The 27895-nt window shown below is 43.6% G+C and overlaps 1 protein-coding gene across 3 annotated transcripts in view; it reads right to left on the bottom strand.

Annotated features, from left to right (window-relative positions):
• Positions 1-21508, bottom strand: part of lpar1 (lysophosphatidic acid receptor 1) — a 106444-nt gene extending 84936 nt beyond the window's left edge. For 2 of the 3 annotated variants that reach the window (XM_068030637.1, XM_068030638.1), the window contains exon 1: positions 19555-21508. The gene's annotated coding sequence lies outside the window, so the exon portion shown is untranslated. The remainder of the gene's footprint in view (positions 1-19554) is intronic. The other variant, XM_068030639.1, reaches the window with a different exon arrangement.
• Positions 21509-27895: the final 6387 nt, after the last annotated feature.

Consider the following 27895-nt stretch of genomic DNA (forward strand, 5'->3'; position numbering starts at 1 on the left):
CTGCGGGGAAGAACTTCCAAAAGCATTTCAATGAAAAGAGGAAAACAGAATCTCAAAGACCACCACTTTCAACTCCAGTTAGGAAAAGAATCTGGTGCAGGTATGGATCACACTTGGGGATGGACAAGTGGCAGCTCATTGTGAGTTGGGACTGGTGTTCATCGTCTTCCCAATGGAGTGTTGAAACCATGCTGAGACATCTCCAATTTAGTTAGTTCCTTCAAATGGTCTAAAGATTATTAAATTACAAAAGCAAATCAGTTGGCAAAAGCCTACAAACCGACAGTTAGCTCTATTTATTTAAGGAATAGACACAGCATTCGCATAACAACTTTGAATAAACACACGTTACCTTAAAATGGATTAGGTTCTCTTAATGTTTCCCTTCATTAATGAAAAGCTGCTTTGAACAATGGACATTTTCACATGTCATGTAGTACCAGGCTGTCACATTCCAATACCACTTGATCCCAGTTCGTTTTTTTATATAAAAAGCAGGTGGTCTGCTTCCAGTTATCAATGAGCAACAAGATGAATGACTAAAAGTTTCTTCCACATGGAATCCTCATTTACTTCCACTTTTAATTGCACCCAGACCCCCTCCCAACAGCACTAAATAGAAGGGCACAGAAAAAAAAAACACAAACAGTTCAAGCAGGTCACTTCTGACTCATTTGGAGTAATTTCTGAAAATCTCTGACACATCTGGTTTGACAAATCTCTTTTGTCCATTTTCAGTGGAAAAGGCAAATTCGCAAACACATGGAAAAAGGAAGAAAAAAAATTGTTCCGAAATGTATCTGTTCTATTTCTTACTGAACTGTTGCAAAGCAAGTGGGAGGATGGCTGGCTTCAGTGTCATAAGATGGAAATAACGTCAGTGGCAGTTGGCTTCCAAGGTTATATTACTGCCGATAATCTTCTACACAATTATCTCTAATACGGTAGATTTTTAAAAAATATTGCAGCCACTCCTCTTAATAGTATGGGGTGCTTCCAAATGTTGTAGGACCTCAGGAGATATTGGGCTATTTTGGATCGTGAACCACTCAAAATGCAAAAAGGAATCTAGTGCAATGCTATAGTCAGTTATTCATTAAAAGCTTCTATATTATTCTATATTATCACATAAAAACAGACAAAAAATTACAGCAAAGTCATGAACAGTGGCATTTACTGGCTTTGCTTATGATTACATGATATGGATTAAGTTTTGTTCTGTATTTTAAAAATGGTAATTTGGACATATTATGCCAAGACCCTAAACTCTGGAATTCCCTCCCTAACCTTCTCTACTTCTCTTTTCTCCTTTAAGACGGTCCTTAAAATCCACCTCTTTGACCAAGCTTTTTGTCATCTGCCCTAATATCTTAAGTGGTTCAGTGTTAAATTTTGTTTGCTAAAAGTCCCATGAAGCCTTTTGGGAAGTTGCACTACATTAAAAAGGTGCTGTATAAATGAAAGTTGTTGTTGCTGAAAAAATGAACCACATCACCACTGAGTAGTGACGACTTGGAACTTGCTATCACATGAGGGTGTTTGAGCCAAATAGCATGGATACTTTTAAGGGGAAGCTGGATAAGTACATGAGGGAAAAAGGAATAGAAGGGTATGCTAAAAGGGTGAAATGAAGTAGTTTGGAAAGAGGTTCATGTGGAGCATAAACAACAGCACTGACTAACTGAGACAAATGACCTGTTTCGATGCTGTAAATTTGATGTAATTATTGTAATTCTTGATGGCTAAGCCATCTATGTTAGCATCTGATTTAGCTCATGCTTCCATCTTACTTGACACCTGCTCCAGAAATTTACTTCGCAATACGGACAAATGCCTAAAAATGCAGCATGTAATTTCCATGTAATTTCTAGTTACACAACTCTACAGTTTTGAGACAAGCAAATTGGTTAAAGAGCGTGACTCGAAAAAGCAAAAGGGCCAAATTGTTGGAAAGTGTTCTGAATTTCTATGTTGCTCAGCAACAGTATGTGGCCTAAAAACACTTATCACAACTTAGTTAAATATTGAAATAAATAACTTAATTTTCCATCATTTCAATGCAAAACACAAGTTAGCAACTGGCTTGAATGGCTTTACAACTAAGTACCGAGGGCCTTATGTCTTCACAAGTATAGGTAGCCTGACAGCAGTTGTACATATATTCAGTTGAGCATTTGCCCTTCAACTGAGGATTTGTCTGGTCAAGCTGAAGACTTTGACAGTAGCAAAGAATACAACCCAGTGTAGCAAAACTTTTCCCACTCATGACAATGTTATATTAGGGAATCCCTTCCATCGGAAGCAGGTCTTTAACAGTGCTGATTCCGGTTTAGAGATACAGCACTGAAACAGGCCCTTCGGCCCACCGAGTCTGTGCCGACCATCAACCACCCATTTATACTAATCCTACACTAATTCCATATTCCTACCACATCCCCACCTGTCCCTATATTTCCCTACCACCTACCTATACTAGGGGCAATTGCTAATGGCCAATTTACCTATCAACCTGCAAGTCTTTGGCATGTGGGAGGAAACCGGAGCACCCGGAGGAAACCCACGCAGACACGGAGAACTTGCAAACTCCACACAGGCAGTACCCAGAATTGAACCCGGGTCGCTGGAGCTGAGAGGCTGCGGTGCTAACCACTGCGCCTCCCTTATGCATTATAGGATGGAATCAGTAACAATAGGACAACCGCACATTACACAACACATTTTGCATCTGACAAGTTAGTTCAAAACTGTACTCAGCACTTAACATATTGTGGCTGAAATCATTCCCAAAGTCATTATAGCAGGTACCAAGTTAAATGGAGCTATGAGCTAAAGCCATCACAATGTCCAACAACTATGGAAGCATGCCATTGGGCAGGACAGCCTGGCACATGAGAGGTCAAGCCAACACAGTGAGTTCATGGTCCATAAGTCAAAACCATAGCTTTACTACAACTGTCACTTCTTGTTGGAGGCAACCAGCAAAATCAGAGTCTTGGTGCCTCAGATGGAAAAAGAATTGGGTCCTTTACATTACTGGGTTTTCTCAGCAGTGCTCTTTCCATTGGAGGAAAACCTGTAATGCATAAGGCACCATTGTCTACTCATCTTGAGGAAATCAGTCCGAACTCACTCCTGACCACTGTTTCCCATGTGGAAACTGGAGGAGGACATCACATTGGGTTTGGCTGTGATGCAATCCATGTTTTGACAACATGCCAACTCTCACTACCTAGACTCACAATTGAAAGATGGGCCACTGGGGTGAGCCATTAAAGAGGGCAGCGCCCATGTAATCTCCCTCCAGCGTGCGTCAGGTCTTCAGGGAAATCACAGTCTTATGTGGCCACACTTTAGGTGTGGCTCAATGTTTTAAAGGTGTGCCGACATCTTGGATTCACTGAATTCATATTGTAAAAAGTTGCATAACAATTTGATCAAAGAAATGATTATTTCAAAATGTTTATTGTCACTATAATTAAATATCCCACCATAAATCATTCGTGTTCAGAACTAAATGGGGGGGGGGGGTTAGTGACCAATAGATAGGTCAGGTGGTTTAAGTGGCAAAAGGTAGGAGCTGCTTCTGGAAACTAACAGCCCTGCCCTTGTGAATGAGCAGAAATATTTCGGCAATTCCGGAGCGCAAATTTATTTGGAGTTGCTCAGCACAGCTGCCATGTGCAGTTTTGCCACTTTCTATTTCAGTCCATCATTGGTCACCCAAGCCATTGACCAGCAAAATTGCTGTGCCCTCAGGCACTGCTCTAAAGATTACATTAGTACTTGTAGCAAAGAGACAGAACCTGCAGGATTCCAGTAAAAACAGCAACCTGGCACGAACATTAAGAGCCACAGTACTATGCCACATAGCTATACCCATGTTTCACCATACAGTGCATTTCCAGTCCTTGCCCACACCATCAAGGGTAGGATAGGGTCAATTGTGAGGCCATACGTTTTTCTCACAAGGAAGCGGACTTATACAAACACAAGATGTCCACTGAAGCAGTCCTGCTGCAGCAAAAAAAAAATCCTTCATGGCCGTGAGAAAGCAATGAAGTAACTGTCGACATACATCAAAGGTTCCATCAAACTAGTCTCAGTCCCACCATCTCGGGTCTGTTGACATTTCTTGGCCTCGTGGACTATTATTAAGTTAGTTAGTGTGCTGCAAGCTCTCAACCTGCGCCCCAGAAATAATTCCCTTGACCATATCAGGTTACCCCTTTTAATCTCAACCACATTTTTGCCTTTCCCTCAATGTCACTGCTCATGCGTTGGTGACTTCGAATGGAGATCTGCAGAAAGTACATTTCCTTCCATTCAGTCGTTACTGCAAAGTATGACATATTAGACAGCAATTTAACTCAACCAGTTGTCAGGACTAATTTCTCCATATGTCTCCCTAAAGAGCTGAATCAAAAAAAAAATGAACGTCAGTTTTTAAGTGGATGGCATGCATTATTCATTTAAAAAACAGATGAGGTAGTTCGAAGATTAAGTAGAGAATGTATTCTTTCTTTTGGGCCTCCTTGTCTCGAGAGACAATGGATACGCGCCTGGAGGTGGTCAGTGGTTTGTGAAGCAGCGCCTGGAGTGGCTATAAAGGCCAATTCTAGAGTGACAGGCTCTTCCACAGGTGCTGCAGAGAAATTTGTTTGTCGGGGCTGTTGCACAGTTGGCTCTCCCCTTGCGCCTCTGTCTTTTTTCCTGTCAACTGCGAAGTCTCTTCGACTCGCCACACTTTAGCCCCGCCTTTATGGTTGCCCGCCAGCTCTGGCGAGCGCTGGCAACAGACTCCCACGACTTGTGATCAATGTCACAGGATTTCATGTCGCGTTTGCAGACTTCTTTAATGCGGAGACGTGGACGGCCGGTCTGATACCAGTGGCGAGCTCACTGTACAATGTGTCTTTGGGGATCCTGCCATCTTCCATGCGGCTCACATGGCCAAGCCATCTCAAGCGCCGCTGACTCAGTAGTGTGTACAAGCTGGGGATGTTGGCCGCCTCGAGGACTTCGGTGTTGGACATACGGTCCTGCCACCTGATGCCAAGTATTCTCGGCAGGCAGCGAAGATGAAATGAATTGAGACGTTGCTCTTGGCTGGTATACGTTGTCCAGGCCTCGCTGCCATAGAGCAAGGTACTGAGGACACAGGCCTGATACACTCAGACTTTTGTGTTGCGTGTCAGTGCGCCATTTTCCCCACACTCTCTTGGCCAGTCTGGACATAGCAGTGGAAGCCTTTCCCATGCGCTTGTTGATTTCTGCATCTAGAGACAGGTTACTGGTGATAGTTGAGCCTAGGTAGGTGAACTCTTGAACCACTTCCAGAGCGTGGTCGCCAATATTGATGGATGGAGCATTTCTGACGCCCTGCCCCATGATGTTGTTTTCTTGAGGCTGATGGTTAGGCCAAATTCGTTGCAGGCAGCCGCAAACCTGTCGATGAGACTCTGCAGGCACTCTTCAGTGTGAGATGTTAAAGCAGCATCGTCAGCAAAGAGGAGTTCCCTGATGAGGACTTTCCATACTTTGGACTTCGCTTTTAGACGGGCAAGGTTGAACAACCTGCCATCTGATCTTGTGTGGAGGAAAATTCCTTCTTAAGACTTGAACGCATGCGAGAGCAGCAGGGAGAAGAAAATCCCAAACAGTGTGGGTGCGAGAACACAGCCCTGTTTCACGCCACTCAGGATAGGAAATGTATAAAAGAGATGAATAAACATTGTCTACTGTTCCTATATTCAATTCCGAAAGAATATTAGGCAAACTGTAGAGAAAGGTCAACATATGCAAATACTAAATCTACAATAATAAAATACATCAAAAATAAGTCATGATCCCTAAAAATCATGACAAATACTGCCCAGGAGAGTCTCCTCAACCAACATCAAGACAGATTATCTGGTCATTATCACAAGTCTGTGGAAGCTTGCTGTGCACAAATTGGTGGCTGAATTTCCTATGTTACCAGTGACCACACTTCAAAAAGTACTTCATTTGCTGTGAAGTGCTTTGGAACGTCCTAAGGACGTGAAAGGCACAACACTAATGCAAGTCTTTCTTCCATTTTTTCACATTTGGTGCATAACTCATAACCCAGATCTTCCCAACAAGGCCCATTTCACCCTTCTCCGCCAGCCCAATATGACAGGGCACCACCTTTTGTTGGGGGGGGGGCGGAGAGTGGGGGTGAAGGACAGGTGAGCAGAAAGAGAAAGGAAACCATCATAGAAGCCCAGTCTGTCTGCAAAGTGTGCATTCTGCTGTTCAATAGGCAGAAAAATTGACTGCATGGTAGTGCAGGTATTGAGAAAAAGAAAGAAAAAAAGAAAAAACCACTCTGCATATCCGGATAAATAAGAACATTAGAATCAGGAAGACATCAGGATGTAAAAAGAACCAAGGGGTTTTTTTTTAAATGAAAGGCCTTAATTGTAGCTTTTGGGATTTTACAAAATTCCAAATACCACAGGGAAAAAACAAGATCAAAAGATGAACATTTTAAAATTGCACAGTATTTTAATGCGGCATAATTGAGAGAGAGAGGCTGGAATTAATTTAGAGCCTTCTTGCTCCAGATGTTTAAAATTGTGTCACTGCATGGGCAAAAATAATGTGGAAAAGCCCAGCTGGCCACCAGGCAGCCTCTAGCAAACAATTAGTTGGCCAAGTTAAATTTAAATTGTCCACCACATGATGCATCGGTGCCTTCTCAAGCTATCCATAGTCAACATTGCCAATTACTACCACTGCAGCAAATGACGGACTCACTGTGCTGCTCTCAGAGTCTGCCAACAGTTAGGTTGCATTTGCCACCCTGTGACCATGAAGGGGATAAGAATCTTGACCAAGATTTTCAGAATTGGCCAACTAACATTTTAATCAGCTCAGAGGCGCTATTTGAGAAGGGCAATGCGATTTCAAGTCCCATTCACCCATTCACTTTGCTCAATGACCTACACTCGTTCCTGGTCTGGCAATGACAACTTTAAAATTCTCATCCTAGTTTTCAAATTCCTCAATGGCCTCGCCACACCTTCTCTGTAACTTTCTCCAGCCCCACAACCCTCCTAGGTGTCTATGCATATCCAATTCTGGCCTCTTGCACATCCCCTATTTTAATCATTTCACTATTGGTGGCCGTGCCTTCAGCTGCCCAGATCCTAAGCTCTGGAATTCATTCTCCAAATCTCTCCCCCATCTCTCTCATCATCAAAGATGCTCCTTAAAGCCCAAGCTTTTGGTCATCTGCCCGACTATCTCCTTATGTGGCTGGGTGTCAAATTCTGTTTGATTAACGTTCCTGCGAAACCCCTTGGGATGTTTTACAATGTGAAAGGCAGTATATAAATGCAAGTTGCTGTGGATTTCAATCACTGGTTATACTGCATCACAACTTTATGTAACCTGTCATTTCCACCAGGATACAAAGCAATTTGAGAGCTTAGTGTGGGTGCACATATGGATATGACTCACTAAAGCGTGGTAGAACTTGGGTTTACTTTCAACTCCCCATTTCCCACGCATGTTCCCCAATCTCAATGAGGGTGGTGATTAGCTGTTTCGCCACAGGAAAGATAAATGTTAAATATAATTGCTCAGACAGACCTGCGCTCAGCAGCCATCGTCAATTATGGCTTCTTTGTTAAACAGAAAAAAAGTGACGAAATATTTATCATTGAATGGTTACAAACACAGAAGGAGGCTATTCGATCCATTGTGTCCGTAGCAGCTCTCTGAAAGAGCAACTCAGCTGGTCCCACTCCCCTGCCCTTTCCCTGTAGCCCTGCAAATTCCCTTCAGGTGCTTACTCAATTTCCTTTTGAAAGCCACAATTGAATCTGCCTCCACCACACTCTCATGTAGTGCATTCTAGATTGTAGCCACTCGTTATGTAAAAAGGTTCTTTCTCCTGGTGCTGTTGGTCTTTTTGGCATTCACCTTATCGGTGTCCTCTGGGTCTGGACTCTTCTCCCAATGGGAGCAGTTTCTTCATATCTACTCCGTCTAAACCCCTCTATCAAATCTTCTCTCAACCATCTCTTCTCTAGGGAGAACAGCCCCAGTTTCTCCAATCTATCCACATAACTGAAGTCCCTCAACACTGGAACCATTCCCATAAATCTTTTCAGCACACTCTCTAGGAAGGATGTGAAGGCTTTAAAAGTGTGAAGATTTTTTTTTTGTCGTCACTCACCTGTTTATTACTGTGGAAAATTTAGTTAAAAATTCTCTGAACAGTTTTTGAAGTCACATGCGTCATTGTCAAGTGGGCCCCTTCAAGTGAAAAATTATTTACTTTTTGTGCATCTGCAGTGTGTTACGACCAGGTGAGAAAGGGGTCTAGGGGACCCCTCTCAGCCTTTGTCTGGTTTAACTGACAGGGTTTAATTTTAAAACACTGTGTTTTAGCTCCCTCCTCAGTCAATCCTTGTTCACTGCTTTCCAATTGTAAGGCAAAGAAATCAGACAGGTTTTCTTAGATTTAAACAAGAAAGGTGGAAGTTTATTAATTCGGTTAACGACTATGAGTATGGGGTGCAACCACACGAGCATGCATACACATGCAGATAGAGACAGCAAAAGTAGAAAGAATAAAGGGGAAAAGTTTGAGGCAATATCTGGGTTAGAATTACAGTCCTTTGAGTTTGATGTGGAGTCTTTGGTTGCCGGTAAGTCTTGCTGTTCATTGGGGCCCAGTGCACACTTCAACTTGTTTTGATGTAGGAGTCCTTTCTCTCTGGAGGTTTAAGCAACTTCAGTGGGTCCAGAGGTTTGTGAGAAAGCAAAAGAGAGGCAGACAGCCAGGAGAAAGGCTCTCTTGTTCCAGGTTCAGTTGCAGTCTGTCTTCAAACTGTCCTGCGTGTCGTTCAAAAAGCCTGGACCAGCAGGTTAGTCATGTGACCAGCTGGTTTAACCACTCCTGCGTTTGTGGATTCTCCACCTTAGCACACACTGGAATGCGAGCTTTCTTACACCTTCAATGTCTGGTGATCAAAATCCATTTGGGTTAATTGGACCAGGGAGTAGCTTCTTTGTCTCGCCAAGCACAGTCTCTTAGTATGCAAGTGTACTCCAGCCAAATATCTGGTGATCTCTTTTTAAACAAGTAATTTCTTCACTCCAGCAACAGTGTAAAATTAATGTTCAAATGACAAAATTAATATACATCATTCTTGGCAGGTGGGGGTCTACATGACAAGAGGCAGCCAAAAATAAATGAGCATTGTCCACAGAAAATTACCAGTGACAAATATCTCCACTTATGAGATAGCTATCACTTGATCATCTAGATAACCTCATTTCTACATATATTTATTGTGTTGTCTTTGGGTGAAGGTATCTGATGTTTAAGCTCCTCTATAGATCCCTGCATAGCCTCCCCTTTTAGTATTTCGTTGGACTATCGGATTTTTGTAATTTTGTACCTCTTGCCTAAACTCATCATTCTCTAACAGCAAAGACAAACATGACACCCAATTCCAAGCAAATGGAAATTTTGCTCTGTATTCATTAACTTCACTCGTGCAACTGTTACCTCACATGATCGACTTGATAATCAGCTTTTTGTATTCAGTTAGGAAGAGCTTGTCCTCCATTCCACACTTATTCACTTTCTTCTCCAACAGGAAAATATTACATATTCTATCACACCTCAGGTATAACACATTGTTCCACTTGAACTAGTGCATTAACAACAATTTTCATTTACATAGCATCTTTAATTCAGTAAAATATTCATCGATGTTTCACAGGACCATCAAACAAAAGTTTAACACTGAAAGAGATGTTAAGGCAGATCAAAAGCTTGGTGAAAGAGATGATTTTAAGGACCGTCTTAAAGGAGGAGAGAAAGGTAGAGGGTCAGTGAGGCTTGGGAAGGTAGTTGCAGAGTTTAGGGTCCAGAAAGCTAGAGGAACAGCCGCCAATGGTGGAGCAATGGAGATTGGGAATGCGCAAGAGGCTAGAATTGGAAGGGTGTAGAAATCTCAGTGGACTGGAGATGGGTACAGTGATAGGAAGGGGTGAGGCTTTGGAGGGATTTGAAAACGAGAAATTGATTTTTTAAATTCGAGGCATTGGCAGACCAGAATCCAACGTGGGTCAGCAAACACAGGGGGAGATGGGTGAATGGGACTCGGTGTGAGTTAGGATACAGGCAGCAAGTCTTTGAAAGTTTCTTCATATCTACTCCGTCTAAACCCCTCTATCAAATCTCCTCTCAACCATCTCTTCTCTAGGGAGAACAGCCCCAGTTTCTCCAATCTATCCACATAACTGAAGTCCCTCAACACTGGAACCATTCCCAGAAATCTTTTCGGCACACTCTCTAGGAAGGATGTGAAGGCTTTAAAAGTGTGAAGATTTTTTTTTTGTCGTCACTCACCTGTTTATTACTGTGGAAAATTTAGTTAAAAATTCTCTGAACAGTTTTTGAAGCCACATGCGTCATTGTTTATGCAGGCCAGTCAGAAGAGCATTAAAATAGTAGAGTTTGACCGGGAGCACAAAATGCCCTTGTGATCCTGCTTTCAAGGCCAAACTTCAGGGCAGAGAAACAACTAATGTGTGTGTATCACACGAGTGAATGAAAGACAGGTAACCTGTGGCTCGTGAATTGGAACACAGTGGTGGGCAGTGCACTGTTAAACACTAGCAGTTGTTCCCAACTGAGTCCAATACCACTGTAAACACGGGAAAACACTACCATTAACTTTGTTGACTCAACAATTAATGAGGGACATAAAGGTCATCCCAAAGATTGATATACTTTGTCTCACTGTTTTGTAAATGCACCAATGCTCATCAAAAGCCCATTGTCCTGGAAACACAAGTGTTTACAACTGCACTTCATCAAATCCATTGAAGTCCCTGCCTTTAATCTTTCACGGTGCTGTTAATTACGTCCTCGCAGGCTCGTGTTGCATTTCATGCATTTTACCTGAACGGGCACTTACTGGCTGCTTAACAAACATCTGTTCCCAGTATTTCGAGCAAACGACCGGATGTGGTTTTACTGTGCCTCAAACGGGCTTGCAGGAAAAGTAAAACTTTTTGCACAAAGCATTTGCTGTTGGCTGCAACATGTGGTTTTCAGATTGCTGGTCGCTTGATTAGGATAAAAATCCAAATTGATATTAACAAAGCAAAACATACAAATGCAGTTTAAATAGACACAATGACTCAAGAATTCCAGCTTTTTCAACTGGAACAGAAGTAGTAATTACTGCAGGAAATTAAAGGCCAGACAATTGATGGAGATCTCCTCTCTTCCCCCTCTGATACCTGGACCGGTTAAAGACAAACATGGTTATCTGATGCTGCACCCACACCAGAAGCAAGGTTTGTTTGTGCTCTGTTTACTGCAGTTTGTTGGCCTTAAAACTGAACGTTTCAAATTTCAGCATTTAACTGCATCATTTGACTGCCATGCTGAACTGCAAAAATGCTTTTGGATTCAGTTCTAAAGTTTCCATTAAGTAAACCAAATCATTTTTTTGCCTCACTTTATTACTCAGCCACCATTTCAGATTCTCGGAATTTCTATCACTCTTTTCACGAAGCTGGTTCATTAAAATCAGTTTGAAACCAATTGACATGGATAATATCCTAGATTTTTCTTTTGAGGTGATGAATTGGTATTGAAGAGATTTCCTCCCAAATTTAAGGGGGAACCACCCCCCGCCCAAAATGCACCAATGTTTTCTTGTAGGCTGTACCCGCTACATCTCTGAGCCCAATTCTCACGAGGAAAACAAGTCAAGATGATGCATTTACTTTTTTTTTGCCCAAAAAAAAAAACCGGAATCCTCTTTAGGTATTCATGCCAGTCATTACTCTTTGGCAGGTTTTGGGACAAGAACTGCCAGCCCCTGCAAAATAACCACACTGATAGTCCCCTGATAACTGTGCTCATCAATCAATGGTTCACAAGTAATACACATCTAAGCATTGCTTACTTAAAGCAAAATTACAACTATTCCCCTATATGTAATTTTCAACAATTATTATCCCATCATAATGGCAGCGAAATGGCTTGAGACCCAACAATAAAAGACATGGTTTTTCAATTTTACTTCTAAATTTTAAAAAAAATAGGCTTTAAACGAGAGTCTGATGGCAAGTCCAATGACAGTGATAAGCGTGAACTGTGTAATTTGCAATAGCTTAACTAAGGGTTCAAAATTAAGTGTTTTTAAAAAATTGATTTTCTCTGAACTTAGCCAGGTTTTTACTGCCCATTTGCACCCTGCACCTCCCACATTAAACACAGCAGAAAATCATTTAGTACTAAAATTAAAATCTAAAAAAAAGCGTCCTGTTTAAAAAAAAAACTTTAACAGATCCTTATTCATGAAACATGGAAATAGGTCAAATCAGTGAAGGCAGCCAGAGTTCCTGGTTCAGTGATGCCACCATTATTGTACACATGTGGGCAACAGAAGGGACCTTGTTTCTCATTGAAAGTGTCCAGTTGACTAGCCTTTTAATACTCAACTATCCAAACTCACAAAGACTGTCCACTCGGGCTAGTGCTGCGTGCGAGTCAGAAAGCAGGCACTACAGGGACAATGGGAAGAGAAGCTGAGAGAGAAAAGTTAAAAAAGGAGACAAAAAAGAACATATGACGGGAGAGACAAAAGAATATCACTACAGGTACTGATCCAGTTTATCAACAATTCTACAATCTCAATTCACTTCATCATTCCCATGCACGTCATTTTCTAGCAAATAACGTGAATAAGTTATTCACTAAACAAAAATACTCAAGGCCAATTATGGTACGGCAGTTCCAGCCAACTACAATGATGCATTTCATACAACTATATTACAAAGTACCGATTATCCAAGCAAAAATTACAGCTGTCACATCTCCAACAGAGGGATTGTGCCAAAAAGGAGAAAATTAAAGCTTGCCATTTATTTTTTGAAGCCTATCATTTCCCCCGCCTACTGAATTACATCTATTATATATTTACATCAGAACTGTATCGGCCACACAGCTCAAAATATAGACCAGCTCACCAAATCAAACTCCAAGTTTTGGAGATACGAGTTATTGAATAAAGCTGTGCATTAAATTGAAACTTGTTAATACTGTTGCACACACCACGAGGATATCACAAACGTGTTGTCAAAATGTTCATTCATTGCCGTCACTCAATAAGTTTTCAGTTCAAGGAATCAAAATCGGAGATTCAAAAAAATACATTATTACTGATGGGCAGGATGTGGGCATTGCTGGCAGGGCAGACATTTATTACCCATCCCCAATTCCCCCAAGCAGGTGGTGGTGGGCCTTTGTCTTGAACTTCTGCAGTCCATGAAAGAACTCTCACAACCCTAATCGGTAGGGAGTTCCATCATTTTGACCCAGCAACGATGAAGTAACAGGGATATATGCCCAAGTCAGGACCGTGCACGACTTGGTGGTGTTAGTGTTCTCTTGCATCTAATGCCTTTGTCCTTCCAGGTGGCAGAGGTTGCAGATTTGGGAGATGCTGCCGAAGAAGTCTTTGTAAATTGCCGCAGTACATCTCGGATAGGTTAGGTTGGAAAAACTGAGTTTGTTTTCCATAGAACAAAGGAGATTGAGGGGAGATTTGATAGAAGTGTACAAGATTATGACAGGCTAAGATAAGTTAGACAAGGAAAAGCTGTTCCCAGTAACAAAAGGTATAAGGACTAGAGGACACAGACTTATAGTTTTGGGAAAGAGATGTAGGGAATTTGATGAAGCACTTTTACATGCAGCATCTCTTTTAGTACCCTGGGATGCATTCCATCAGGGCCAGGAGACTTATCAATCCTTAGCTCCATTAGCTTGCCCAACACTACCTCTTCCGTAATAATGATTGTTTCCAGGTCCTCACCTACGTTCGTCTCTTTGTCAATTACTGGCATGTTATTAATGTCCTCCACTGTGAAGACCGATACAAAATACCTGTTCAATGCCTCGGCCATTTCATCATATCCCATAACTAAATTCCCCTTCTCATCCTCTAAAGGACCAATGTTTACTTTAGCCACTCTTTTTCGTTTTATATATTTATAGAAACTTTTGCTATCTGTCTTTATATTCTGTGCTAGTTTTTTCTCATGTTCTATCTTACTTTTCTTTATAGCTCTTTTTGTAGCTTTCTGTTGACCTTTAAAGTTTTCCCAATCTTCTAGTTTCATGCTGCTTTTGGCCACTTTGTATGCCTTCTCTTTCAATTTGATAGCCTCCCTTATTTCCTTAGACACCCATGGCAGATTACCCCTTTTCCTCCAGTCCTTCCTTTTCACTGGAATATACTTTTGCTGAGCACTTTGAAAAATTGCTTTGAAAGTCCTCCACTGCTCGTCAACTGTCCCACCATAAAATCTTTGTTTCCAGTCTACTTTAGCCAAGTCCGCCCTCATTCTATTGTAGTCCCCCTTGTTCAAGCACAGGACCCTGGTATTGGATTTTATCTTCACACTCTCCATCTGTATGCTAAATTCAACCATACTGTGATCACTCCTTCCAAGAGGATCCCTAACTATGAGGTCATTAATTATTCCTGTCTCATTACACAGGACTAGATCTAGGATAGCTTGCTCCCTCGTCGGTTCCATTACATACTGTTCAAGAAAACTATCACGGATACACTCAACGAACTCCTCCTCAAGGCTACCCTGACTGAGCTGGTTCGACCAATCTACATGTAGATTAAAATCCCCCATGATAATTGCCGTACCATTTTTACAGGCATTAGTTATTTCTTTGTTTATTGCCCGCCCCAATGTGATGTTATTATTTGGTGGCCTATAGACTACGCCTATCAATGACTTTTTCTTCTTAGAGTTTCTAATTTCCACCCAAATGGATTCAACCTCATTCTCCATAGAACCTATATCATCTCTCAGCACCGCCCCGATATCGTCCTTGAATATCAGAGCTACACCACCTCCCTTACCTTCCTGTCTGTCCTTCCGAATAGTCTGGTACCCCTGGATATTTAACTCCCAGTCGTGACCAACCTGTAACCATGTCTCCGTAATGGCTACCAAATCATATTCATTCGCAATGATTTGTGCCGTTAACTCATCAACCTTGTTACGAATGCTACGAGCATTCAGGTAAAGTGCCTTTATGCTAGCTTTCTTACCCTCATGATTTCCAACATCTCTAATAATAACTCCTGAGTTATCCTTCCTTTCTGCTTCTTTCATAGTCTGCCTTGAACTTAAACCCTCCTGCACACGTTAACCTGCTGCTTACCTTTTTATTTACCTGTTGTTTTCCCTTTCCCTTCCCCCCGACTCACTAGTTTAAAGTCCTAGAGACCACCCTATTTATCCGTTTCGCTAGAACACTGGTTCCAGATCGGTTCAGGTGGAGACCGCCCCATCGGTACAGATCCCCCCGGTTCCAAAACTGATGCCAATGCCCCATGAAATGGAACCCCTCTTTCCCACACCACTCCCTTAGCCGTGTGTTTACTTCCCTAATATGCTTATCCCTAAGCCAATTTGCACGTGGCTCGGGCAGTAATCCAGAGATTATGACCCTCGAGGACCTGTTCCTTAATTTCGTTCCTAGTGCTTTATAATCCCCAAACAGGTCCTCCATCCTAGCCTTTGCCTCTGTTGTTAGTCCCAACGTGGACCACAACAACTGGATCCTCCCCCTCCAATATCCTTTCAAGCCGGTCAGAGATGTCCTGCACCCTGGCAACACTCCATGCGGGACTCCCGATCCGACTTGCAAAGGATACGATCTATCCCCCTAATTATAGAATCCCCTATAACTATCACTTGTCTTTTTGCTCCCCCCTCTTGAATGGCCTTCTGCACCATGGCTCATCCTCCCCGCAGCCCTTTTCCTCATCCACACAGGGAGCAAGTATCTCGTACCTGTTGGATAAGGTCAAAGGCTGAGGCTCCTCCACTCCTGAACTCAGGATCCCCCTACCTGCCTCACTTGCAATCACACCCTGTTGTCCCTGATCACTAACTGAATTTTAATTACTTAATCTACCAGGTGTGACTGCCTCCTGAAACAAAACGTCCAGGTAACTCTCCCCCTCCCGGATGTGCCGCAGTGTTTGAAGCTCAGATTCCAGATCATCAACTCTGAGCCGGAGTTCTTCCAGCAACCAACACTTGCTGCAGATGTGGTCCCTGCCGTTCACAATGGGGTCAGCCAGCTCCCACATCATACAGCTACAGCACATCACCTGCCCAGCCATCTCTACTTAGTTAATTACTTTATTACTTTATATAAATTTATGAGTTAAATACTTTCCGATACTTCTCTGCTATGGTCATTTTCAAATAACCAATTAATAGATAAATCAAAAAAAGTAAAAAAAGTAAATTTTTAACCAATCTCACGATACAGAAGAAAAAAAAAGCTTACCTTATCAACACACCAGAGTCCTTTTTTTTTGGTTAGAGGAGGAGGGCGGGTGGGAGACACTACACGTGGAGTGTCGCGGGTTCAGCCACTGCACAAATATATAGGTTTTTACTTACCCAGCAGTCCCCTGGTCCACCGAAACAAAAGGTAATTTACTTCAAGCTGAAACTGACCTTCCCAGCTGATAACTCGCTCGCGCTATCTCTGCTTCCAAAAAAGCTGCTGCAACAAAACCTTTGTGTACAAATGGAAACCATACCGTACCTATCCATTACTGTGAGTTACATTATTAGATACCTCACTTTCATTAGTCTGCAGGTCTATTGATATTGAACGGAGTTTCATTTTATTTTATTTATTTAGAGATACTGCACTGAAACAGGCCCTTCAGCCCACCGAGTCTGTGCCGACCATCAACCACCCATTTATACGAATCCTACATTAATCCCATATTCCTACCACATCCCCACCTTCCCTCAATTCCCCTACCACCTACCTATACTAGGGGCAATTTATAATGACCAATTTACCTATCAACCTGCAAGTCTTTGGCTGTGGGAGGAAACCGGAGCACCCGGCGAAAACCCACGCGGTCACAGGAAGAACTTGCAAACTCCGCACAGGCAGTACCCAGAATCGAACCCGGGTCGCTGGAGCTGTGAGGCAGCGGTGCTAACCACTGCGCCACAGTTCTCTTTTCTCCCAGTTACTGTCAGGCTTTTACAAGCACCTACATTGACAAGTCCTTTGTAACCAGTTGATTGTATCCAAAAATTAACACTGCACACCTCAAAACCTTGCAATTAATAAAATGGCACCCTCAAAATTTGACAGATCCCAATATTAAACTTCTCATCCAATTCCTGGAAAGCACTGCCTAAAGGGATGGTAGAAGCACATTCAACAGTAACTTTCAAAAAGGGAATTGGGCATATACTTAAAACAGGAAAAAAATTACAGGGCTATGGGGAAAGAGAAGAGTGCAACTAATTGGAAAACTCTTTCAAAGAGTCGGCAGAGGCACGCTGGGCCGAATGGCCTCCTTCTGTGCTGTATCATGCTACGAATCAATGAATTCATTTCAAAGTTTACAAAGATCCAGGACTGGTTATTATCCAGAGAAAATAACCGCCATTACATCATCTCTCAGTGGATATATACGGGCTACGGGCAGAGTGTGGCCATCATGGTCAGTGCGATCCCAGATAATACTATTGTAAGTAGCTCCATCATACGTTTAAAAGAATAAACTAGTTATTAACATTGAAACTTAATACAACTAAACAGTGTTTTTTTTCTTGCTGACCTGATGTATTTTGATTATTTTTGTTAAAATGGACAAGCATATTGAAAGAAACCTTCAAACAATGTTGGACAAAATATTTGCTGAAACAGTTTAAATCTCATCAAAACCAATCAGCCCACTTTGTGCGATATGCTGAATATGACGCACCTCTCTCTAACAAAAAGAAATCTTACAAATAACTTAAAGGACAGTAGTGCTTTAAGAATGTATGGAAAATTAATATTAATGTGCCGTATTTTCATTTCCCTGCCCCCACCTCCCACTTGGAGTTTCACAAATCTGACCTGTTAGAGGCAAGACTCCACAAAAGTATTTATAAAGAATATTTAAACCAGGGCAAGGCACTTGAGACTCTCTTGAAGCTCAGTCAAAGACCCTGGGTGGGGGGCAGTGGCATAATTCAGAAAATACCACAAAATCCTAAAGTTTATAGTGTTGGAACTGGATGCAAAAGGCAGAGAGTAATGTCACGATTTTACAATCCAACATAGCGCAGTGCAACGCTGTACAAACCACATTTGCCTACATCCTACAAAAGTAAAAGACTGAATCACCCCTTTCACGAAGCCAAAGAATGCACTAACTGTGGAGAAACCGATACAAGTACAGCAGTTCTACAGATTAATGCAGCACTTCGCTAATGCACAAGGGTGTCATTATTTTTTGTTGGAAAAGTATCAAGACTGAATAGTGAATTAAACGTGATTAGATTGTGCCTTGAAGTGTGAACTCTGCAAGTGACTAACTCTTGCGAGATGCCTAATTAATAACAGAGACAAGGAGATAGTGCCCTTGCTTTCTTCACAGGTGAAGTATCCAGGTTAGTGGCTCTGATCCATCCCACCCTGAGCTTCCCTCCCCCATTCCACAAAAAGAGTTAATCAAGAAGCATTTCTTCACACAAAGGGTAGTGGAAATCTGAAACTCCCTCCCACAAAAAGCTGTTGAGGCTGGGGGGGGGGGGGGGGGTCAATTGAACATTTTGGTAGGTGGAGGCTCCTGTGGAGCATAAACACCAGCATGGAACAGTTGGGCCAAATGGCCTGTTTCTGTGCTGCTGTAAGTGCTGAGTAGGAGTATCAAGGCATATAGAACAAAGGTGGGCAAATGGAGTCGAGGTGCAGATCAGCCATGATCTAAGTGAATGGCAGAACTGGCTGGAGGGGGTGAATGGCCGAATGCCGTTCTGATTTTCTGTAGTAATTTCTCTGTACTAAATCCTGGAAAGATGGTTTAAGGCTGCATTTGCCACCCAAAAACACCTCCCACCCCAAAAGTGGCCCAGTTCCACTTGGCACTTTGAACCCAACTAAGACAGGAATATAGCAGGGAAATGGGTCTGACTGGATTGCTCTGTAGAGAGCTGGCATAGATTTGATGCACCAAATGGTCTCCTTCTGTGCCCTAATGACTATTACCAATCTCAGAGCATTTTATTTCATCTGGATGCAAAACTTCACTTTGAAAGTTTGAGAAGCTGTAAGAAAGTGGACCAGAATCAAAAATAAACCCCAGGAACCCACTTAACCTGACTGACTAACCTGTACTGTGTTAAACTCACTATGAACGCTCAAAACTCAGCATCAATCCCATAACCCACATCAGCACTTCAAGTAACTTCCAGTAACAGAAAATATTTTAAAATGAACACTACTTCACAAACTCAAGTGAAAACTTTCTCCAGTAGCAACCACATTTAAAAGTTAAACAAAAATGTTAAGAAACCCAGTTAATTTTGGTACCATAAATTATTGCTGGCATAAATGAAATGAAATGTATAGCAAAACCAGGCAATCATAAAAAGTAATCAATAAATATTAAAATAGAAAGATATGGAAGCCGGTGCAGCTACCTGGACTCAGTCTTGCGCTCTGTTCCGTTCACTCCAGTGGCCGCAGGAGCAGCAACAGGAAAAGTCTCGTCTCTTTGATCAAACCACTTGACAGTAAATATAATCCTTTCAATCCAGCAAGCAACTCTGCAGCTTCAGTGTAACCCCGTCGACAAATAAGATCATCTTCACATACCGAGGGAGAGAGGAAATTATATATTTTTAAATGATTATTGCTGGGCTTCTCCCCCTCACAGTCTTCTTGAAGCTTCTAGTATCTGTCTGTGTAGGAGTTCGATTAAACAGTCAGTGGCTCCGCTCCGTTTTCCGTCTCTCTCCGTTCGGTTTTCCGGTTTCGTCTCTGCTTGCACTGCGCTCGCTTTCCCGGCTCACACTCTCCCCCCTTACTCCGCTCTGTTTCTCCTCTCTCTCGTTCTGTCCCCGACGTCGCTCAGTTTCCCGCTCTCTCTGCGCCCTGTTTCCCGGCTCTCTCTCTCTGCGCCTGCACTACGCTCTGTTTCCCGGCTCTCTTTCTCTGCGCCCGCACTACGCTCTGTTTCCCGGCTCTCTTTCTCTGCGCCTGCACTACGCTCTGTTTCCCGGCTCTCTTTCTCTGCGCCCGCACTACGCTCTGTTTCCCGGCTCTCTCTCTCTGCGCCCGCACTACGCCCTGTTTCCCGGCTCTCTCTCTCTGCGCCTGCACTACGCTCTGTTTCCCGGCTCTCTTTCTCTGCGCCCGCACTACGCTCTGTTTCCCGGCTCTCTCTCTCTGCGCCCGCACTACGCTCTGTTTCCCGGCTCTCTTTCTCTGCGCCCGCACTACGCTCTGTTTCCCGGCTCTCTCTCTCTGCGCCCGCACTACGCTCTGTTTCCCGGCTCTCTTTCTCTGCGCCCGCACTACGCTCTGTTTCCCGGCTCTCTCTCTCTCTGCGCCCGCACTACGCTCTGTTTCCCGGCTCTCTCTCTCTGCGCCTGCACTACGCTCTGTTTCCCGGCTCTCTCTCTCTGCGCCTGCACTACGCTCTGTTTCCCGGCTCTCTCTCTCTCTGCGCCCGCACTACGCTCTGTTTCCCGGCTCTCTCTCTCTGCGCCTGCACTACGCTCTGTTTCCCGGCTCTCTCTCTCTCTGCGCCCGCACTACGCTCTGTTTCCCGGCGCTCACTCTCACTGCTCCCTCTCTCTCTCTCTGCACCCTGTTTCCCGGCTCTCTCTCTCTCTCTCTCTCTCTGCACCCGGAGTACGCTCTGTTTCCCGGCGCTCTCTCTCACTGCGCTCTGTTTCCTGGCTCTCTCTCTCTCTCTCTCTCTCTCTCACACTACGCTCTGTTTCCCGGCTCTCTCTCTGCGCCCGTACTGCGCTCCACCTCTCCCGCACTGAGCGCTCTGAAACTCGGCTCCCTGAGCTTGCCTGGCGCTGACGTCAGCCCCGTGCCGCCAGCAGACTTGACTTTAATTACAAACACATTTTGCATGCAGGCAGATATACACCTCGTTTTGTTTCATAAAGTCGAATCTCCCCCCCCCCCCCCAAACCTTAATTATATCTTTCCGATAGTATCCGCAATAAAGAGAGCAGGAGGGAGATGTACTGATGGAGTAGGTAGTGTAAGAAGTTGTCTCCTTGTCCAAATATTCTTTTATTCATCATGGGGAAACGTGGCCGTTTTCGTCAACTTGGCAATGACCGCCTTTTTTTTCCCTCTCCCTCCTTGAATGTCTTGCATATGTAGTTTGGAAACCTTTTACTCAGCCAAAAATAAAACCCACGAAGGCTTAGCTGGGAGGAGAAAATAATAGTACATAGGTGGTGGGTCCTGTGAATTAGTTTTTTTCTTGCTGCATCTCCACCTTCCCCCCGTAAGTTATTGGAGGTCACATCGTTTCAAACTCAAATGAAAACTAGGGGGACTTCTTCTAATTTTAACACACTGCGAAGAAAAGGAAGCAAAAAAACAATGAATGAAGCTGCATGTTTTAAGTGTTTGCAGGATGAGTGTTCCAGATGGGACTGTAACTGTTCGGATAATAAGCTCAAGAGAAGTGTTTGTTATTTTGGTTCTGCCCAGCTGAGTTGCACAATACTGAAGGGGGGGGGGGGGGCGGGGCTTGTTGTTGGGTCTAGCTTTGCTAATAACAAGCACAAAGGACTAAATTGAAATATTTCAACATTGAATATTTTGAACTTGAGCACAAGTTTACTTTCCTACTTCTTGGCATTATGCAGCTTGGAGCACAGCATCACACAAAAAAAACACTCTCAATTCGTTAAAATACCTCTGTTGTAGAATGCGTTTCTTTTCAAACCTTGAAGTTGTCTCGTTTATGCCCTGTTGCCAACCTGCGTCCCAGAAAAGGACTGGAGTTGACTACTTATTCCTCATCCTCTGTAATAAGACTAAAAATGGGATGTCCATGTGGAAATAATACACGAAAACAGCTGGTCTTAAATTGATTCAATTGGCAGTCCCTTTCTTGCACTCTTTCAGACAGTGCAGGAGTGGCAATAGGACCAACTATGAATCGAAAGCCTATCCACCGTCTGCAAGGCACAAGTCAGGAGTGTGACAGAATACTCTCCACTTGCCTGGATGGGTGCAGCTCCAACAAAACTCAAAAAGCTCGACACCATCCAGGACAAAGCAGCCCACTTGATTGGCAATCCGTCCACCACCTTCAACATTCACTCCCTCCACCACCAGCACATAGTGGCAGCAGTGTGTACCATCTACAAGATGCACTGGAGCAACTCGCCAAGGCTCCTTCAACAGTACCTTCCAATCTCACAACCTCTATAATCTAGAAGGACAAGGACAGCAGATGCGTGGGAACACCACCACCTGCAATTTCCCATCCAAACCACACACCATCCTGAGTTGGAACTGTATCACTGTACTTAACTGGTTCTGGGTTAAAATCCTGGAACTCCCTCCCTAACAGTACTGTGGGTACACCTACACCCCAAGGACTGCAGCAGTTCAAGAAGGCAGCTCACCACCACCTTCTCAAGGACTTGCCAGTGACACTCAAGTCACATGAACGAATAATAAAAAAGAATTACGGACCATTTCCAGCACAGAAACAGGCCATTTGGCCATATGTCTATCCTCCTCCTGCAACTATTTCAACTCAGCCTGTCAACATATCCTTCCATTCCTTTCTCCCTTGTGTACCTGTGTACTTCTTTAGCTTCCCCTTAACTGCATTTACGCCATTCACCTCAACTACTCCGTGTGGTAGTGAGTTCCATATTCTCATCACTCTCAGAGTAAAGACGTTGCTACTGAATTCCCTATAGGATTTATTGGTGGCTATTGTATATCTATGACCTCTAGTTTTGGACTTGTCCACAAGTGGGAATATCTCTACGTATAACCTGTTAAATCCCTTCATAAGTTTAAAGATTTCTATCAGGTCACCTCGCAACCTTTTCTTTTTTAGGGCTAAGAGCCCCAGCCTGTTCAGTCTTTCCTGATAATTGTACTCCCTCAGTTCTGATATCATCCATGTAAATCTCCAGTGCACCTTCATCCTTTATTCGGCACAGGCTTGGAGGGCCGAATGGCCTGTTCCTGTGCTGTACTGTTCTTTGTTCTTTTGTCATATGGAGACCAGAGGATTGTAAAAATTATGTAACTTAGCCACAGCACCTCCAACTCCAGAGCGGTTGCTGATGATTTTCTCAAGTTTGAAAATAATGGACTCGATAAGACAGTCCAGCCACTTCATCAACCATTCCATGCCTCTGAGATCCTTCTGAACCCCAGATTACCCCACCTGCCTGTTGTATTTTCAGGGCTGATGTTGAACTTGACAGGACTATTAGACTGGAAAATGGCTTATAATATCCTAGCATTCTTTGGGCTATCTTTGGAGAATACCCAGGGATACGATGTTGCGGAGGCCATGGGGTCCAAGTCAGGATGGTGTGTGGTTTGGAGGGAAACTTGCAAGTGGTGCTGTTCCTACATGTCTACTGCCCTTGTCCTTCTAGCTGTGATTTCTCTAACCCATTCACCTCCAATTCTCCATAGCCTCAGACTCGTCCAAAAGACACCAGCCGGCATTTTGTCCTGCTCATCCATTACACTGCCCTCTCTTAACTACTGTTTCTCCTTGTCTGCCAATGCATTCATTTAAAATCATTGCCCATATCTTGAAATCCCTCCATGGCCTCCGCAACATAGTATCCCTGGGCGTTCCATAATGACAGCCCAAAACATGCTGGCGTATTATAAGCCATTTTCCAGCCTAATAGTCCTGTCGAGTTCAACATGAGCCCTGAAAATGTCAATGTCGCAGGTTTGGATGGTACTGTTGAAAGAGCCTTGGTGAGTAGCTGTAGTGCATCTTGTAGATGGTACACACTTCTGCCACTGTGCAGCAGGGGTGAAGGGAGTGAATGTTGAAGGTGGTGGATGGGGTGCCAATCAAATGGGCTGCTTTGTCCTGGATGGTGTCAGCATCGAGGCAAGTGGAGAGTATTCCATCAAATTCCTGACTTATGCCTTTTAGATGATGGACAGGCTTTGAGGAGTCAGGCAGTGAGTTACACGCCACAGAATTCCCAACCTCTGACCTGCTCTTGTAGCCACAGTATTTATGTGGCTGGCCCAGTTCAGTTTCTGGTCAATGGTAACCCCCAGGATGTTGATATTGGGGAATTCAGCAATGATAATGCCATTGAACGTCAAGGGGAGATGGTTGGATTCTCTCGTGTTTGAGAAGGTTATTGCGTAGCACTAAGTTACTTGTCACTTATCAGCCCAAGCCTGGATGTTGTTCAGGTTTTGCTGCATATGGACACAGACTGCTTCAGTATCTGAGGAGTCACGAATGGCGCTGAATATTGTGCAATCTTCAGCGAACATCCCCACGTTTGACCTTATGATGGAGGGAAGGTCATTAATGAAGCAGCTGAAGATGGTTGGGGTTAGGACACTACCCTGAAGAACTCCTACAGTGTTGTCCTGGGACTGTGTTGATTGACCTCCAACAACCACAACCATCTTCCTTTGTGCTCGGTATGACTCCAACCAGCAGAGAGCTTTTCCCCCTGATTCCCATTGACTCCAGTTTTGCTAGGGCTCCTTGATGCCATACTTGGTCAAATGCTGCCTTGATGTCAAGGGCAGTCACTCTTATCCCACCTCTCGAGTTCAGCTCTTTTGTCCATGTTTGGACAAAGGCTGTAATGAGGTCAGGAGCTGAGTGGCCCTGGAAGAACCCAAACTGAGCATCAGTGAGCAGGTTATTGCTGTGCATTTGCTGCTTGATAGCATTGTCAATGACCCCTTCCATCACTTTGCTGATGATCGAGAGTAGACTGATAGGACGGTAATTGGCTGGGTTGGATTGTCCTGCTTTTTGTGAACAGGACATAGCTCTACTGAAACAGCTTGGCTATGGTTGCAGCTAGTTCTGAAGCACAAATCTTCACTACTATTGCTGGAATGTTGTCAGGGCCCATAGCCTTTGCAGTATCCAGTGCCTTCAGCCATTTCTTGATATCATGTGGACTGAATCGGATTGGCTGAAGACTGGCATCTATGAAGCTGGGAATCTCAGGAGGAGGCCAAGATGGATCATCCAATCGGCACTTCTGGCTGAAGATCAATGCAAATACTTCAGCCTTCTTTTGCACTGATGTGCTAGGCTCCCTCATCTTGAGGATGGGGATATTTGTGGAGCCTCTTCCTCTTGTTAATTGTTTAATTGTTCACCACCATTCACGACTGGATGTGGCCTGCAGAGCTTAGATCTGATCCATTGGTTATGGGATCGCATAGCCCTGTCTATCACATGCTGCTTACACTGTTTGGCATGCAAGTAGTCCTGTGTTGTAGCTTCACCAGGCTGACACCTCATTTTTAGGTATGCCTGGTGTTGCTCCCGGCATGCCCTCTTGTACTCTTCATTGAACCAGGGTTGGTCCTGTCTTGATGATAATGGTAGAGTGGGGGATATGCCAGGCCATGAGGTTACAGATTGTGGTTGAGTACAATTCTGCTGCTGCTGATGGCCCACAGTGCCTCATGGATGCCCAGTTTTGCATTGCTAGATCTGGTCGAAATCTATCCCATTTAGCACAGTGGTAGTGCCACACAGTATGATCAAGGGTATCCTCAACGTGAAGACGGGATTTTGTCTCCACAAGGACTATGCAGTGGTCACTCCTTTCAATATTGTCATGGACAGATGCATCTGCAACAGGTAGATTGGTGAGAACGAGGTCAAGTAGGTTTTTCCCTCTTGTTGGTTCCCTCACCACCTGCCGCAGACTCAGTCAAGCATTTGTGTCCTTTTGGACTTGGCCAGCTCAGTCAGTAGTGGTGCTACTGAGCCACTCTTGGTGATGGACATTGAAGTCCCCCACCCAGAGTACATTCTGTACCCTTGCTACCCTCAGTACTTCTTCCAACTGGTGTTCAACATGGAGAAGCCCTGATTCATCAGCCGAGGAGGTGTGGTCATTGGTAATCAGCAGGAGGTTTCCTTGCCCATGTTTGGTCTGATGCCATGAGACTTCATGGGGTCCAGAGTCCACGTTGAGGACTCCCAGGGCAACTCCCTCCCAACTGTATACCACTGTGCTGCCACCTCTGGTGGGTCTGTCTTGTCGGTGGGACAGCACATAGCCAGGGATGGTGATGGTGGTGTCAGGGACATTGTATGTACGGTATGATTCTGTGAATATGACTGTGTCAGGCTGTTGCTTGACTAGTCTGTGGGACAGCTCTCCCAATCAAGCTCGTGGCATGGACGCAGTGTGTAAAGTGATAGATTCAGTCTTCCTAATGTGAAGGAAGTTGTGAACTATCCATGATTTGATGATGGACAAGCCGCAAACTCATCAATTGAATCATCCCATAATCTTCCATACTCTAAGGAGTATAAGCCTAGTCTATGTAACTTGTCCTCATAATTTAACTCTTTTAGTTTAGTAAACAATTTGAGTTGACTGGAACATGAAGAAAAAAATAACTGTGACTAATCTGTACAAACCCAAATAAAATGTAAGTGAAATGATTCTGTTAATTTCAAAGGGGAAAAAAACAACTAGAGACAGCTATTTTGAGGATTAAATTTGAGCTGTGTATTGGTGTTCTTGTCCTGATAACTGCATTGTTTTTCTACCCATTGTTATTCAATACTTGTTGGGAGTTTGTGTCTGTGCAATTATGCCAAGTACAGTTTTATGGGACAGTTGGAACATTAAATTTTGTTTCCTCTTCAATGGTTTCTGGAAATTCAGAAAAGTCTTTTTAAATCTTGTGTCAGATTTTTCATCTGCTTTGTATTAGACATGGGAAATTATAATGGTGAAAATTGTTTATGGTCCATTTGGAACCAATGAACTCGATGAACTCTATGGTCTTGTTCCATCCTGTGGTTCATTGTGAGAAAAAATGCATGTAAATAAAGGCAGGTGTGCATAAAACAACATGCAAGTTATATTACCTACATTTCTTTTCCAGCTTACATTCCAGCCCTACGACACGCGGATATCTGCATTCCTCCAATTCTGGCTTATCGCACATCCCCAATTTTCATCATTCTATCATTGGCGGCCATGCCTTCAGATGCCTTGGCCCTAGCTTCTGGAACTCCCTCCCTAAATCTCACCCCATCTCTCCTTTAAGATGCTCCTTAAAATCTTTCTCTTTGACCAAGCTTTTGGTCACTCATCCTAATATCTCCTTATGTGGCTCAAAGTCAATTTTTGTTTGACAATCGCACCTTGAGACCTTTTGCTACATTAGCGGACAATATTCAGGCTTGGGCTGATAAGTGGCGAGGAACATTCGCGCCACACAAGTGCCAGGCAATGACCATCTCCAACAAGAGAGAATCTAACCATCTCCCCTTGACATTCAATGGCATTACTATCACTGAATCCCTCACTATCAACATCCTGGGGGTTACAATCGACCATAAACTTAACTGGACCAGCCATATAAATGCTGTGTCTACAAGAATAGGTCAGAGGCTTGGAATTCTGTGTTGAGTAACTCACCTCCTGACTCCCCAAAGCCTGTCCACCAGCTACAAGGCATAAGTCAGGAGTGTGATGGAATACTCTCCACTTGCCTGGATGGGTGCAGCTCCAACAACGCTGAAGAAGCTCGAACTTGCTAGGCCCCAGCTGGAGTATTGTGGCCAGTCATGGACACTTTTGAAAGGATGTTAAAGCCCTACAGAGGGTGCGGAGGAGATTTACTAGAATGGTACCAGGGATAAAAGACTTCAGTTATGTAGAAAGACTAGAGGAACTGCAGTCGTTCACCTTACAGCAGAGATGATTAAGGGGAGGTTAGGGATATAGGAACAGGAGGAGACCATTCATCCCTTCAAGCCTGTTCTGC

Source organism: Heterodontus francisci, chromosome 4 (genome assembly GCF_036365525.1).
Source record: "Heterodontus francisci isolate sHetFra1 chromosome 4, sHetFra1.hap1, whole genome shotgun sequence".
NCBI classification, from domain to species: Eukaryota; Metazoa; Chordata; class Chondrichthyes; order Heterodontiformes; family Heterodontidae; genus Heterodontus; species Heterodontus francisci.